The sequence below is a fragment of the Coregonus lavaretus genome, assembly GCF_964263955.1.
Source record: "Coregonus lavaretus genome assembly, chromosome: 26".
In the NCBI taxonomy this organism is placed as follows: Eukaryota; Metazoa; Chordata; class Actinopteri; order Salmoniformes; family Salmonidae; genus Coregonus; species Coregonus lavaretus.
The window spans coordinates 21,449,685-21,467,395 of NC_140013.1; positions in this window are offsets into that span (position 1 = coordinate 21,449,685).

Genomic DNA, 17,711 nt, shown 5'->3' on the forward strand with positions numbered 1-17,711 from the left:
TCTACTCAGCAAATTGGATGTAGTCTATCACAGTGCCATCCGTTTTGTCTCCAAAGCCCCATACACTACCCACCACTGTGACCTGTACGCTCTTGTTGGCTGGTCCTCACTACATGTTCGTCGTCAAACCCACTGGCTCCAGGCCATCTATAAATCACTGCTAGGCAAATCCCCACCTTATCTTAGCTCATTGGTCACCATAGCAGCACCCACCCGTAGTCTGCGCTCCAGCAGGTATATCTCACTGGTCATTCCCAAAGCCAACACCTCCTTTGGCCGCCATTCCTTCCAGTTCTCTGCTGCCAATGACTGGAACGAATTGCAAAAATCTCTGAAGCTGGAGACTCTTGTCTCCCTCAATAACTTTAAGCATCAGTTGTCAGAGCACCTTACCGATCACTGCACCTGTACACAGCCCATCTGAAATTAGCCCACCCAACTACCTCATCCCTATATTGTTATTTATTTTGCTCTTTTGCACCCCAGTATCTCTATTTGCACATAATCTCTTGCACATCTAGCATTCCAGTGTTAATACTACTGTAATTATTCTGCACTATAGCCTATTTATTGCCTTACCTCCATAACTTGCTACATTTGCACACACTGTATATATATTTTCTGTTGTATTTCTGACTTTATGTTTTTTACCCCATATGTAACTCTGTGTTGTTTTTATTGCACTACTTTGCTTTATCTTGGCCAGGTCGCAGTTGTAAATGAGAACCTGTTCTCAACTGGCTTACCTGGTTAAATAAAGGTGGAAAAAAAAAAAAAGAAGAAGCAATAAAACTGGCGTTCTTGAGACTAGTTGAGTATCTGGAGCATCAGCAATTTTGGGTTCGATTACAGGCTCAAAATGGCCAGAAACAAATAACTTTCTTCTGAAACTCGTCAGTCTATTCTTGTTCTGAGAAATGAAGGCTATTCCATGCGAGAAATTGCCAAGAAACTGAACATCTCGTACGTTGTGTACTACTCCTTTCACAGAACAGCGCAAACTGGCTCTAACCAGAATAGAAAGAGGAGTGGGATGCCCCGGTGCACAACTGAGCAAGAGGACAAATACATTAGTGTCTAGTTTGAGAAACAGACGCCTCACAGGTCCTCAACTGACAGCTTCATTAAATAGTACCCGCAAAACACCATTCTCAACGTCAACAGTGAAGAGGTGACTCCGGGATGCTGACCTTCTAGGCAGAGTTGCAAAGAAAAAGCCTTATCTCAGACTGGCCAATAAAAATAAAAGATTAAGATGGGCAAAAGAACACAGACACTGGACAGAGGAAGATTGGAAAAAAGTGTTATGGACAGACTAATCAAAGTTTGAGGTGTTCGGATCACAAAGAAGAACATTTGTGAGACGCAGACCAAATGAAAAGATGCTGGAGGAGTGCTTGATGCCATCTGTCAAGCATGGTGGAGGCAATGTGATGGTCTGGGGATGCTTTGGTGATGGTAAAGTGGGAGATTTGTACAGGATTAAAGGGATCTTGAAGAAGGAAGGCTATCGCTCCATTTTGCAATGCCATGCCATACCCTGTGGACGTTGCTTGATTGGAGCCAATTTCCTCCTACAACAGGACAATGACCCAAAGCACAGCTCCAAACTATGCAATAACTATTTAGGGAAGAAGCATTCAGTTGGTATTCTGTCTATAATGGAGTGGCCAGCACAGTCACCGGATCTCAACCCTATTCAGATTGACCGTATGGTACACAAGAAGTGCCCATCAAGCCAATCCAACTTGTGGGAGGTGCTTCAGGAAGCATGGGGTGAAATCTCTTCAGATTACCTCAACAAATTGACAACTAGAATGCCAAAGGTCTGCAGGGCTGAAATTTCTGCAAATGGAGGATTGTTTGACGAAAGCAAAGTTTGAAGGACACAGTTATTATTTCAATAAAAAAATCATTCTTTCTAACCTTGTCAATGACTCCATTTCCTATGCATTTAGCTATATTTCCTATTCAAACTCATTTCATGTATGTTTTCATGGAAAACAAGGACATTTCTAAGTGACCCCAAACTTTTGAACGGTAGTGTATATACTATACAGTGGGGAGAGCAAGTATTTGATACACTGCCGATTTTGCAGGTTTTCCTACTTACAAAGCATATAGAGGTCTGTCATTTTTATCATAGGTACACTTCAACTGTGAGAGACGGAATCTAAAACAAAAATCCAGAAAATCATTATTATCTAAGTAATTAATTTGCATTTTATTGCATGACATAAGTATTTGATACATTAGAAAAGCAGAACTTAATATTTGTTATAGAAACATTTGTTTGCAATTACAGAGATCAAACGTTTCCTGTAGGTCTTGACCAGGTTTGCACACACTGCAGCAGGGATTTTAGTCCCACTCCTCCATACAGACCTTCTCCAGATCCTTCAGGTTTCGGGGCTGTCGCTGGGCAATACGGACTTTCAGCTCCCTCCAAAGATTTTCTATTGGGTTCAGGTCTGGAGACTGGCTATGCCACTCCAGGACCTTGACATGCTTCTTACGGAGCCACTCCTTAGTTGCCCTGGCTGTGTGTTTCGGGCCGTTGTCATGCTGGAAGACCCAGCCACGACCCATCTTCAATGCTCTTACTGAGGGAAGGAGGTTGTTGGCCAAGATCTTGCGATACATGGCCCCATCCATCCTCCCCTCAATACGATGCAGTCGTCCTGTCCCCTTTGCAGAAAAGCATCCCCAAAGAATGATGTTTCCACCTCCATGCTTCATGGTTGGGATGGTGTTCTTGGGGTTGTACTCATCCTTCTTCTTCCTCCAAACACGGCGAGTGGAGTTTAGACCAAAAAGCTCTATTTTTGTCTCATCAGACCACATGACCTTCTCCCATTCCTCCTCTGGATCATCCAGATGGTCATTGGCAAACTTCAGACGGGCCTGGACATGCGCTGGCTTGAGCAGGGGGACCTTGCGTGCGCTGCAGGATTTCCATGACGGCGTAGTGTGTTACTAATGGTTTTCTTTGAGACTGTGGGCCCAGCTCTCTTCAGGTCATTGACCAGGTCCTGCCGTGTAGTTCTGGGCTGATCCCTCACCTTCCTCATGATCATTGATGCTCCATGAGGTGAGATCTTGCATGGAGCCCCAGACCGAGGGTGATTGACCGTCATCTTGAACTTCCATTTTCTAATAATTGCGCCAACAGTTGTTGCCTTCTCACCAAGCTGCTTGCCTATTGTCCTGTAGCCCATCCCAGCCTTGTGAAGGTCTACAATTTGTCCCTGATGTCCTTACACAGCTCTCTGGTCTTGGCCATTGTGGAGAGGTTGGAGTCTGTTTGATTGTGTGGACAGGTGTCTCTTATACAGGTAACGAGTTCAAACAGGTGCAGTTAATACAGGTAATGAGTGGAGAACAGGAGGGCTTCTTAAAGAAAAACTAACAGGTCTGTGAGAGCCGGAATTCATACTGGTTGGTCGGTGATCAAATACTTATGTCATGCAATAAAATGCAAATTAATTACTTAAAAATCATACAATGTGATTTTCTGGATTTTTGTTTTAGATTCCGTCTCTCACAGTTGAAGTGTACCTATGATAAAAATGACAGACCTCTACATGCTTTGTAAGTAGGAAAACCTGCAAAATCGGCAGTGTATCAAATACTTGTTCTCCCCACTGTATGTATGTATATATGTATGTATATATGTATATATATATATATATATATATATATATATATATATATATATATATATATATATATATATATATCACACATGATGCAATGAATTATGTAATGATTACCTTAACTCCCGTTGATTTAGTCAATATGTAATAAAAAATGGATCCTATGAGTATTCTACAGCAATGATCTTACTGGCGTGTGTTCTTCTAATCCATTTTCCTTGATCGTAAGACAAATGATGGCGAGCAATTTAAACCAACTGGAACTGAAAAAATATACAAAAATAATTGGGCCATATTTTTACTGCAGGCTATGATTAGCGTAACCTTGGGCCTTCACTGATGCACATCAAATTACTTCCCAGACCATACATAAAATAAACAATTCTACAAGTCAGATGTACTGTTGGACATGTCTACATATCACACTTTGTTGATTTAGTCAGTGGTTAACAATGAGAAATAAAATAAGCATGCCATGAAGCATTTTTAAAAGTATGCAATAAAATACAAAATCCGATTCCTCAATAAGATTTTATGAGCTATTCCCAAGAGTCTGATCCACTGCTCCGGTTTCCACACTTCAATCAGTGTATTTATCTAAAATCATTGATGTCTGTAATCATTTTTTACACTGGTGTTTAACAGTAAAATGCTTTCTAATGACCTTCAATAAATGTCTTACAAATAGATTTTAACATCACTTAGTTTGTTTTTCCACCGAATGCTTTCTTTCCCAGTGTTGTGCGAAGAACACCTCAAAACGGAGACATGATTTGATATTTCTCTGTCAGTGTTAAATATACAAAACAAATCAAATAGTTGGATTCAATAACTTTTTGCGGACACATTTTGTTGTGTGTGACTTTGTTGACTTTACACATGAGCAGCAAATTACTTTCTTATGGAAGCAGCGTTTTGCCACATGCCGTCAGAGCAGAATTTCATGACAGTATCAGAGTCATTAATCTGGGAAAGACTTCCCATAACCTCCATGGAAGACCCTATTGGCCTGGAATGACGTGCATCTGCAAACTAACACCAACAACCATAAGAATGTTATCAAACACTTCAATCAAGTATAGAATTAGAGAAAATATTCTTAGAAGAGAGAGGATATTCTTTCAAACTCAAACCAGCTAATAGATGTTCCTTTCTCCTTTTTAATGAATGGATTCTCTAATAATCTCTGATGTTGTAATGTATCAAATAACATGGGCTTTGCACTCTCTTCCTCAATCAGGCTAATTCCCTGCAACATCTAAATTAGCCTCCCATGCTAATCTGAGTCCGAAATCCTCTTTATCTTTTGAAAACAGTCCATGACATCCATGCTCCCCCAAAAAATATAACGCAACATTGAAAACATTTTTGGACAAGTGAAAGTAACATGATATCTGACAAAATGCCTGCCCATATATCACATAAAGCGGTCTTCAGGGAAGCAGGTGCACCTGAGTTCTGCAGTGATGCATGAATCTCTAAGTGCCTGTTTAAATACCAGACAAGGGCTCAATAACTTACAAGTGATGAAGCCAGTAAAGTTAAAGTCATAGCTCATGAAGACAGAGGTATAGTCTCAGGAGGACTGAGCTACTGTTCTTATCCACTTAATTGGTGACCCATACACTTAAATCCTGTCAGCATGCAGTGCATTCGGAAAGTATTCAGACCCCTTGACTTTTTCCACATCTTGTTACTATACAGCCTTATACTAAAATTGATTAAATCATGTTTTCCCCTCATCAATCTACACACAATACCCCATAATGACAAAGCAAAAACAGGTTTTTAGAAAAATGTGCAAATGTATTACAAATTAAAAACAGAAATACCTTATTTACATAAGCATTCAGACCATTTGCAATGAGACTCGAAATTGAGCTCAGGTGCATCCTGTTTCCATTGATCATCCTTGAGATGTTTCTACAACTTGATTGGAGTCCACCTGTGGAAAATTCAATTGATTGGACATGATTTGGAAAGGCACACACCTGTCTATATATAGTAAGGTCCCACAGTTGACAGCACATGTCAGAGCAAAAACCAAGCCATGAGGTCGAAGGAATTGTTTGTAGAGCTCTGAGACAGGATTGTGTAGAGGCACAGATCTGTGGAAGGCTACCAAAACCTTTCTGCAGCATTGAAAGTCCCCAAGAACACAGTGGCCTCCATCATTCTTAAATGGAAGAAGTTTGGAACCACCAAGACTCTTCCTAGAGCTGGCCGCCCGGCCAAACTGAGCAGTCTGGGGAGAAGGGCCTTGGTCAGGGAGGTGACCAAGAACCCGAGGGTCACTCTGACAGAGCTCCAGAGTTCCTCTGTGGAGATGGGAGAAACTTCCAGAAGGACAACCATCTCTGCAGCACTCCACCAATCAGGCCTTTATGGTAGAATGGCCAGACGGAAGCCACTCCTCAGTACAAGGCACATGACAGCCCGCTTGGAGTTTGCCAAAAGGCACCTAAAGGACTCTGACCATGAGAAACAAGATTTTCTGGTCTGATGAAATCAAGATTGAACTCTTTGGCCTGAATGCCAAGCGTCATGTCAGGAGGAAACCTGGCACCATCAATACGGTGAAGCATGGTGGTGGCAGCATCATGCTGTGGGCATGTTTTTCAGCGACAAGGACTGGAAGACTAGTCAGGATCAAGGGAAAGATGTACAGAGTACAGAGAGATACATGATGAAAACCTGCTCCAGATCGCTCCGGACCTCAGACTGGGGCAAGGGTTCACCTTCCAACAGGACAGCGACCCTAAGCACACTAAATGTCATATTGTATTTTTTTATTTTAAATAAATTAGCAAACATTTCTAAAATCCTGTTTTTGCTTTGTCATCATGGGGTATTGTGTGTAGATTGATGAGGGAGATATACACTGCTCAAAAAAAGGGAACACTAAAATAACACATCTAAGATCTGAATTAATGAAATAATCGTATTAAATACTTTTTTCTTTACATAGTTGAATGTGCTGACAACAAAATCACACAAATATGATCAATGGAAATCAAATGTATCAACCCATGGAGGTCTGGATTTGGAGTCACCCTCAAAATTAACGTGGAAAACCACACTACAGGCTGATCCAACTTTGATGTAATGTCCTTAAAACAAGTCAAAATGAGACTCAGTAGTGTGTGTGGCCTCCACGTGCCTGTATGACCTCCCTACAACGCCTGGGCATGCTCCTGATGAGGTGGCGGATGGTCTCCTGAGGGATCTCCTCCCAGACCTGGACTAAAGAATCCGCCAACTCCTGGACAGTGTGTGGTGCAACGTGGCGTTGGTGGATGGAGCGAGACATGATGTCCCAGATGTGCTCAATTGGATTCAGGTCTGGGGAACGGGCGGGCCAGTCCATAGCATCAATGCCTTCCTCTTGCAGGAACTGCTGACACACTCCAGCTACATGAGGTCTAGCATTGTCTTGCATTAGGAGGAACCCAGGGCCAACCGCACCAGCATATGGTCTCACAAGGGGTCTGAGGATCTCATCTCGGTACCTAATGGCAGTCAGGCTACCTCTGGCGAGTACATGGAGGGCTGTGCGGCCCCCCAAAGAAATGCCACCCCACACCTTGACTGACCCACCGCCAAACCGGTCATGCTGGAGGATGTTACAGGCAGCAGAACGTTCTCCACAGCGTCTCCAGACTCTGTCACGTCTGTCACGTGCTTAGTGTGAACCTGCTTTCATCTGTGAAGAGCACAGGGCGCCAGTGGCGAATTTGCCAATCTTGGTGTTCTCTGGCAAATCCCAAACATCCTGCACAGTGTTGGGCTGTAAGCACAACCCCCACCTGTGGACATCGGGCCCTCATACCACCCTCATGGAGTCTGTTTCTGACCGTTTGAGCAGACACATGCACATTTGTGGCCTGCTGGAGGTCATTTTGCAGGGCTCTGGCAGTGCTCCTCCTGCTCCTCCTTGCACAAAGGCGGAGGTAGCAGTCCTGCTGCTGGGTTGTTGCCCTCCTACGGCCTCCTCCACGTCTCCTGATGTACTGGCCTGTCTCCTGGTAGCGCCTCCATGCTCTGGACACTACGCTGACAGACACAGCAAACCTTCTTGCCACAGCTCGCATTGATGTGCCATCCTGGATGAGCTGCACTACCTGAGCCACTTGTGTGGGTTGTAGACTCCGTCTCATGCTACTACTAGAGTGAAAGCACGGCCAGCATTCAAAAGTGACCAAAACATCAGCCAGGAAGCATAGGAACTGAGAAGTGGTCTGTGGTCACCACCTGCAAAACCAGTCCTTTATTGGGGGTGTCTTGCTAATTGCCTATAATTTCCACCTGTTGTCTATTCCATTTGCACAACAGCATGTGAAATGTATTGTCAATCAGTGTTGCTTCCTAAGTGGACAGTTTGATTTCACAGAAGTGTGATTGACTTAGAGTTACATTGTGTTGTTTAAGTGTTCCCTTTATTTTTTTGAGCAGTGTATATATTTTTTCCATTTTTGAATAAGGCTGTAAGGTAACAAAATGTGGAAAAAGTCAAGGGGTCTGAATACTTTCTGAATGCACTGTATGAATAAGGTGGATGTAGCCAAGGAGGGTGAAGTAAGCGGAAGTTAACAAAGTTGCCTCCCGTTCTTGTTCATTAGGCTCAAGTTCAGGAAAATGTGTTTGCAAGCGCACGAGGTAGGCTATTACACAAGACTATCAAATAGGAGTGCCGATGTACGTTTCCCGTTAAAACTAAGAGGTTGCAGAGGAAGGATGTTCAGGGTTCAGGGAACCATGCCTGGGGGATCGCAGTCAGACACAATGTGCTTCCAAACAATAACTTACAATAAAACTCAAAACAACAACTGTCTCAATACTAAATCAGAGTGTTGTGTTGCTCTGGGGACCAATAATACTAAGGCATTGTGCTAGCGTGGCTGGAGTCTGAGGCAATCAAGCGAGTGAGAAATGATTCCCAACAAAGGATGATAGGCCTCAGTCCAGGTCAAAGACACCCTTCAGTCTTTTCAACAGCAGGATACAGTGTACTATGGTGCTGTAGTTAAAGGCTATTACCTCCAACACACTGTGCACAAGATGATTCTGGCATTTATTTTGAAAGAGTTTTAATGCTGTCTATTCACTGCAATACGCAATGTTGAAATCAAGATTATTGCATCTCCCTCCAGTCACATGCAACCAAATTTGTACAATTTGGTGTAAAAAATGTAAAATACTCTGGATTCTTCTGCATAATAGGCTGCCATTGATGACAAAAAGATGCACTGAGAAAGGCACTTTTTTTTTCCTATGAGGTATTTGTTATTGTATTGAAAAACCACAAATATTATTACATGTGATCCTCTAGACAGATATGAATTTCAATGCAAGGATAGAGTATCTTTATTTTTAATCAACCTAATTCAGGGCAGATTCCTGAAAATGGTTTGCAGATAGGATATTACTCAAACATTAACGTCATAATTTCTTAAGCTTTTTTCTCTTCTGAAATAAAAGCCAGGAAGAGATCCTGGCACAACTGCTGCCTAACTTTTGTAACTGTTTTATACCTCAGTATCAGGCAGCTAATATGTTTCTGCGATTCTCTATGTTGTTTATTAAGTGATTAAAAGCAGAAATCTCAGAATAATGAGTCCTTCCCAGATGAATCTCTGAAGTGGAATGTTCTCATCTTTTTTTTAAACTCAAATACACTTACACGAAAAGCTGAGTATGTAGTCATCTGAGCCCTCAGCTAAAGTATAAATTCTTCCTATTCCCACTCACAGTTCACGGATTCAAAGGGTAAGCTTTGTCCATGTCATCTGTTCTCCAGGACCAAAAGGCTATTCAAATGAAAATAATTCAATTTGTGTCTCAACCCATTTGCTTGTTTGATCCAAGCTGCTTTCTTTTCCTGATCAATTGCTTGTCCAGAAAACATGCACAGATAGAAATCTTGTTATTAACAAAACGGAATAACAATGTCTCCAACCACATAAGAGATTATTCTCCGCAGACATTGAGACATTCTGCCTTCACATAAGCAAAATAACATTTTTGCAAGATTTACTTAGATGTTTCCCTCATGGCTAAGGGAACTGGGTTGGCCTGATTTGGTTCATATCCTACAACAACCAGTGACATCAGTGTCTGTCTTTATGCTTAGAGAATGTTGGAGCTAGGGACATGTATGCAGTCATGGCTGAAACCAGACAGGGACAAATCGGAGAGGAAGACAGAGGGGAATGGGGAGGAGGACAATTCCCCAACAGAGAGACATTTTATGTACCAACACATGACCTCGACCAAACCACATTAAGTCTCTGTGTGGTACACATTCATGGGACATGCTTTTCTGGTGACAACACTGGCATCATGACAGCACATCCTGGGACACCCAAGTAGATCAGTGGACCAAGGTTCGCCAATCTTGTGTCCACTGGCTTGATTCAATTAAGGAGGCTATATAACCTTACGTGCTAGAAGATTATACTAACCTAACCTGATTCAATTGCTCTAGTCTGCAATTGAATAACCAAGCAATCCTCATAACCCTCATATTAAAACCCAAACAGTGACACAACATGCAGATGAGGCAATGTGTTTGACCAATGTGTCACAGAGAAACAGTGAAAACTTCTCTGGAGAGGAAAACAGCCTTTTACACGCATCGTTGCAGCCTTCGCCTGGCAAGAATGACTGAAACGATTCCCTAGAATTCCAGGACACGGACCTCCTTTCTGGAGGCAGATTTACGAGACTCGAGATGGCATGTTAGGGGATACTGTACCCCAACATAACATGGAAAAATTAGGTCAAACAAGAGTTTTATCCACCCAAAAGTCCACACTAAGTAGAAACTCAGAGTTCCAGACCGACCGTCAACTGAATGAAAAGTATCAAACCAGAACTTTTATTAAACGCAAAAACAGATCTAAAAATAATGAGTACCATAGAAGCAATGCAGGCCATCTAATGCACACCATTTATTGATCAATGTCAGTCACTGTTATCCTGGAAATGCCATCTGCTGATAATCAGAGCTTGTTTAAGACAGGAGTGTTCACTCATCAATACAAAGAGTCCGTATCCAATCCACTACTGCGATGTGCATCCATGGGAAAACATCTGCCTTGAAATTACAGCAAAGAAGTGAGATGAAGAGAAACGAAAGAAAGAAACTATGCACCATTCATCTGTCAAACCACAGCATGTACCCTGTCATACCCACCAAGTGGAACGAAGAAGACAAGAGCCAGCTTGGGCTGCGCAACGTGTCTGACATTTCATTGAGGAATCAAAATTAACGTAGCCGTAGCCACATTCTCATCAGCCAGGCCGCCTGTGATGCTTGGCTTTGAGAGAAAAACACTCCACTGCCGATCTGTTGGATACCTGTCAGTATGCCACGAACACATGATCTACAGGAGAGATTGCTCCCAGGCAAAACAGATCCTGAGCAGGAGCTGTGTGTGAGGCCCATTTTCATTCCTCCACATAATCTTATTTTTGGCCTTGGGACATTGACCGGTTAATTCTTCATTCCCACATCTGACCTGTTGTTTTGAGCGTTATGGAAAATGTGTGGAGCGTTTCAGCAGATCAGACAGAGAGGGTAGACAGATTTGGATACCGTGAAAATTCCTCAGCAGTTACAAAGGACCTATAAATCTTTGTATGACTTGAGTCATACTGTCATTCCGCATTCTCTCAGAGGAGAGAGAGAGATAATGTTTGTGAAAAGAAATCAACAATGTTTAAACAAGATTTATGGAAACTTTTCACTGAGCCTCTTGGTACAACTGCAAACTATACTGCCTTTGTTTGATACTGGCCCGGATTGATTTATAACTGGTATTATGGCTGACATATTTACTTTTAGGGAGTGGTGCTGAAGATGTAGCCTATTCATTACATGAATACATCACTACAGAGTGTTGCTGATAACCTGATCCCCCATGACCAAATGTCATCTATGGTAATTACCAAGTTATTTATGCTCCTGTGCTTCTGGAAGGCTTGCAAAGTTGGCATGACAATGATGTCATTAGCTATAGAGCTAAAGAGATACAGATGGCACAATGCAACACAGAGTGATATATCACAGATATACAGTACAGAGACATATTTATGGATTCTTATTTCTTTTTTTGGTCGTGTAATAACACTAATAGGTCACAGGCCTACAGTGAGGGGAAAAAAGTATTTGATCCCCTGCTGATTTTGTATGTTTGCCCACTGACAAAGACATGATCAGTCTATAATTTTAATGGTAGGTATATTTGAATGGTGAGAGACAGAATAACAACAAAGAAATCCAGAAAAAACGCATGTCAAAAATTTTATAAATTGATTTGCATTTTAATGAGGGAAATAAGTATTTGACCCCTCTGCAAAACATGACTTAGTACTTGGTGGCAAAACACTTGTTGGCAATCACAGAGGTCAGACATTTCTTGTAGTTGGCCACCAGGTTTGCACACATCTCAGGAGGGATTTTGTCCCACTCCTCTTTGCAGATCTTCTCCAAGTCATTAAGGTTTCGAGGCTGACGTTTGGCAACTCGAACCTTCAGCTCCCTCCACAGATTTTCTATGGGATTAAGGTCTGGAGACTGGCTACTCCAGGACCTTAATGTGCTTCTTCTTGAGCCACTCCTTTGTTGCCTTGGCCGTGTGTTTTGGGTCATTGTCATGCTGGAATACCCATCCACGACCCATTTTCAATGCCCTGGCTGAGGGAAGGAGGTTCTCACCCATGATTTGACGGTACATGGCCCCGTCCATCGTCCCTTTGATGCGGTGAAGTTGTCCTGTCCCCTTAGCAGAAAAACACCCCCAAAGCATAATGTTTCCACCTCAATGTTTGACAGTGGGGATGGTGTTCTTGTCATAGGCAGCATTCCTCCTCCTCCAAACACGGCGAGTTGAGTTGATGCCAAAGAGCTCGATTTTGGTCTCATCTGACCACAACACTTTCACCCAGTTCTCCTCTGAATCATTCAGATGTTCATTGGCAAACTTCAGACGGCCCTGTATATGTGCTTTCTTGAGCAGGGGGGCCTTGCGGGCGCTGAAGGATTTCAGTCCTTCACGGCGTAGTGTGTTACCAATTGTTTTCTTGGTGACTATGGTCCCAACTGCCTTGAGATCATTGACAAGATCCTCCTGTGTAGTTCTGGGCTGATTCCTCACCGTTCTCATGATCATTGCAACTCCACGAGGTGAGATCTTGCATGGAGCCCCAGGCCGAGGGAGATTGACAGTTATTTTGTGTTTCTTCCATTTGCGAATAATCGCACCAACTGTTGTCACCTTCTCACCAAGCTGCTTGGCAATGGTCTTGTAGCCCATTCCAGCCTTGTGTAGGTCTACAATCTTGTCCTGACATCCTTGGAGAGCTCTTTGGTCTTGGCCATGGTGGAGAGTTTGCGCCATCCATCATTCCGTATTTAGCGCCATCCATCATTCCTTCAATTCTGACCAGTTTCCCAGTCCCTGCCGATGGAAAAACATCCCCACAGCATGATGCTTCCACCACCATGCTTCACTGTGGGGATGGTGTTCTCGAGGTGATGAGCGGTGTTGGGTTTGCGCCAGACATAGCGTTTTCCTTGATGGCCAAAAAGCTCAATTTTAGTCTCATCTGACCAGAGTACCTTCTTCCATATGTTTGGGGAGTCTCCCACATGCATTTTGGCGAACACCAAACGTGTTTGCTTATTTTTTTCTTTAAACAATGGCTTTTTTCTGGCCACTCTTCCGTAAAGCCCAGCTCTGTGGAGTGTAAGGTTTAAAGTGGTCCTATGGACAGATACTCCAATCTCTGCTGTGGAGCTTTGCAGCTCCTTCAGGGTTATCTTTGGTCTCTTTGTTGCTTCTCTGATTAATGCCCTCCTTGCCTGGTCTGTGAATTTTGGTGGGCGGCCCTCTCTTGGCAGGTTTGTTGTGGTGCCATATTCTTTCAATTTTTTTCATAATGGATTTAATGGTGTTCCGTGGGATGTTCAAAGTTTCGGATATGTTTTTATAACCCAACCCTGATCTGTACTTCTCCACAACTTTGTCCCTGACCTGTTTGGAGAGCTCCTTGGTCTTCATGGTGCAGCTTGCTTTGTGGTTCCCCTTGCTTAGTGGTGATGCAGATTCAGGGGCCATTCAGAACAGGTGTATATATACTGAGATCATGTGACAGATCATGTGACACTTAGATTGCACATAGATGGACTTTATTTAACTAATTATCTTATTTAGGGGCTTCATAGCAAAGGGGGTGAATACAGATGCACGCACCACATTTCCATTATTTATTTTTCAGAATTTTTTGAAACAAGTTATTTTTTTTATTTCACTTCACCAATTTGGACTATTTTGTGTATGTCCATTACATGAAATCCAAATAAAAATTACAGGTTGTAATGTAACCAAATAGGAAGAACGCCAAGGGGGATGAATACTTTTTTAAGGCACTGTGTAGGACTATTTTTGCTAGCACACACTGGAATATGTTCCGAGATTCTTCCGATGGCATTGAGGAGTACACCACATCAGTCACTGGCTTCATCAATAAGTGCATTGATGACGTCGTCCCCACAGTGACCGTACGTACACACCCCAACCAGAAGCCATGAATTACAGGCAACATCCGCACTGAGCTAAAGGGTAGAGCTGCCGCTTTCAAGGAGCGGGACTCTAACCCGGACGCTTATAAGAAATCCCGCTATGCCCTCCGACGAACCATCAAACAGGCAAAGTGTCAATTCAGGACTAAGATTGAATCGTTCTACACCGGCTCCGACGCTCGTCGGATGTGGCAGGGCTTGCAAATTATTACAGATTACAAAGGGAAGCACAGCCGCGAGCTGCCCAGTGACACAAGCCTACCAGACGAGCTAAATTACTTCTATGCTTGCTTCGAGGCAAGCAACACTGAAGCATGCATGAAAGCATGAGCTGTTTTGGACGACTGCGTGATCACGCTCTCCGTAGCCGATGTGAGTAAGACCTTTAAACAGGTCAACATTCACATTCACACAGACGGATTACCTGGACGTGTACTACGAGTATGCGCTGACCAACTTGCAAGTGTCTTCACTGACATTTTCAACCTGTTCCTGACTGAGTCTAAATTACCAACATGTTTCAAGCAGACCACCATAGTCCCTGTGCCCAAGAACACTAAGGTAACCTGCCTAAATGACTACAGACCCGTAGCACTCAAGTCTGTAGCCATGCTTTGAAAGGCTGGTCATGGCTCACATCAACACCATTATCCCAGAAACCCTAGACCCACTCCAATTTGCATACCGCCCCAACAGATACACAGATGATGCAATCTCTATTGCACTCCACACTTTCCCACCTGGACAAAAGGAACACCTACGTGAGAATGCTATCAATTGACTACAGCTTAGCATTCAACACCATAGTGCCCTCAAAGCTCATCACTAAGCTAAGGACCCTGGGACTAAACCCCTCCCTCTGCAACTGGATCCTGGACATCCTGATGGGACGCCCCCAGATGGTAAGGGTAGGTAACAACACATCTGCCACGCTGATCCGCAACACGGGGGCTCCTCAGGGGTGAGTGCTCAGTCCCCTCCTGTACTCCCTGTTCACCCATGACTGCATGGCCAGGCACGACTCCAACACCATCATTAAGTTTGCCGATGACACAACAGTGGTAGGCCTGATCACCAACAATGATGAGACAGCCTATAGGGAGGAGGTCAGAGACCTGGCCATGTGGTGCCAGGATAACAACCTCTCCCTCAATGTGATCAAGACAAAGGAGATGATTGTGGACTTCAGGAAAAGGAGGACCAAACATGCCCCCATTCTCATCGATGGGGATGTAGTGGAGCAGGTTGAGAGTTACCTGGTGTCCACATCACCAACAAACGATCATGGTCCAAACACACCAAGACAGTCGTGAAGATGGCACGACAAAGCCTATTCCCCCTCAGGAGACTGAAAATATTTGGCATGGGTCCTCAGATCCCAAGCGGTGCCAAGTCTAGGTCCAAAAGGCTTCTTAACAGCTTCTACCCCCAAGCCATAAGACTCCTGAACAGCTAATCAAATGGCTACCCGGACTATTTGCATTGTCTCTCTACCCCCCCCCCCCCCCCCACCCCACCCCCTCTTTTACGCTGCTGCCACTTTCTGTTTATTATCTATGCATAGTCACTTTAACTCTACCTACATGTACATATTACCTCGACTAACCTGTGCCCCCACACATTGACTCTGTACCGGTACCCGCTGTATATAGCCTCACTACTGTTATTTTACTGCTGCTCTTATTTTTTACTTATCTATTTTTTACCTAACACTTATTTTTCTTAAAACTGCATTGTTGGTTAAAGGCTTGTAATTAAGCATTTCACTGTAAGGTCTACACCTGTTGTATTTGGCGCATGTGACAAATACAATTTTATTTGATTCAAAGCAAATTCTCACTATAAATGTATTACTACATAACATCAACAAATGTTTACACTTCAAAACATGTCTCATGAGGTAAAGCATACGAATTGTCTTATGTATCTCACATGACTGGACCCAAACAGCTCAGTATTTCATTTTCTTAACAGGTACTACTTTTGTTAGATAATTTTCCAGGTGACATTCATTGAACAAACATGAAGTCCAGTCAGTAATGAGGCGTAGAATACTTATTTTCTGGAAAATGGGGAATTACATTGGGTTTAGCCAATACATACACGAGGGCAGCTGCACGGCACTCCAGCTGCAATGCATCACCAGACGACCACAGGCTATTGAGCAATTACCTCTCAATAGATGATCATCACCTGTACTTATGCTCTTAAGACTTCACAGCAGAGGTGGGCATTGCCAAGCAGGTTGTGGAGGGATGCACGGTCTGTTGAGTTTTCCTTGTTACTGGGAAATCCATGTGTGAATAAGTTGCTGGTTGAGAGTTTGCTGAAGGAACTGATTCATTGTTGGAACGTGGGAGGTGAGAGGACTTTCATCAAAAATAATCACGCCCGTTGAAAGTAATGAAGTGCTAAAATAAAAACCAGCAGACCAGGTAGCTAACCAAGAGAAAGTTTAAAGCTGGTTAGGTTATTACTAACAGAACTATATCAATAAATATCAACACATTTTCTTAGCCTTATAATCCATGTAGGAACTGGAAAATATAACTTGTTTTGAGATCTTGATGCCAATCTCAACTGGTTTCAATCATGTAATAAAACATTCAAAAGCAATGTCTTCAGTTAGTCCCCCTATCTGATGAACACAAAAAGACAATCCTGAAATATTTTGTCCCCAGCACTCTCGCAACTCTGACAGCCGTTTTTTGGGGAGGCGATAACAGTCATCATGTGAACCAAAGCAAAGAAAACAAAGAAAACAGAAAGGATAGGGAAAGTGCAAAGACAGCCAAGAGACATTTGGACTTGGAGTTGTCCAATTTTCCCAAGATCCACCCAGGGCATGTGTGGGGGGGACAAGAGACTTCAGCAATGACCGTTTTTTTGCACCTCTTGATAGATAGCAGTCCAGATGTTCTTGTGCTCTTGTGGAGGAGTTATTGTATCAGCTGTTTTCACAGCTGTCGCTATTTGGAGGCAAGATCTGGAGACATCCGTTGAACTCAGAAACTTAAAGATTGAGAAGGAGATTTGAATAAAATGAATGATATAATTCCATGTAAATCCTGGTGCAGTAAATATTTCTGATTTGAATTAATTCACTCCATTTATACCACGTCCCCTCAATAAATTGATCCCAAATCCATGTAAATCGGTTTAGAAAATGAACCATGGAAAGGCTATTCAGAGGAATGATAGCATCTCTGCAAACGTCTATAAAATCCAGACAACATCCCTCAGGGAGTATTCATTAGGCTTCATAAAAAGAATTGTACAAATAAATACAATGACTCACCCAATGTTACACAAATATATTTTTTCAACACTGGATAGTTTTCTCCATAGCAGCATCGCCCATAACCTTACCTCTGCTCCTTGCCTGCTTAGTCATTTCAACCACAAAACACAATCCCCACAAGAGGTAGAGAATGATGCATCTCTTCAGTTGCTAAGCAAACAACAAGAGT